Source organism: Physeter macrocephalus, chromosome 18 (genome assembly GCF_002837175.3).
Source record: "Physeter macrocephalus isolate SW-GA chromosome 18, ASM283717v5, whole genome shotgun sequence".
Classification (NCBI taxonomy): Eukaryota; Metazoa; Chordata; class Mammalia; order Artiodactyla; family Physeteridae; genus Physeter; species Physeter macrocephalus.
In genome coordinates, this window is record NC_041231.1 from 50,755,213 (window position 1) to 50,755,589 (window position 377).

Genomic DNA, 377 nt, shown 5'->3' on the forward strand with positions numbered 1-377 from the left:
CCTGCATCAGCAGGCGGATTCTCAACCACTGTGCCACCAGGGAAGCCCTGTAAATGTTTTGATGATGGCCATTCCAACTGGTGGGAGGTGGTACCTCATGGTAGTTTTGCTTTGCATCTTTCTAATAATTAGCGATGTTCGACAGATGAATGGATAAAGAAGATGTAGCACATATATACAATGGAATATTACTCAGCCATAAAAACCGAAATTGAGTTATTTGAGTTATTTGTAGTGAGGTGGATGGACCTACAGTCCATCATACAGAGTGAAGTAAGTCAGAAAGAGAAAAACAAATACCATATGCTAACACATATATATGGAATCTAAAAAAAAAAAAAAAAAAGGTTCTGAAGAACCTAGGGGCAGGACAGGAA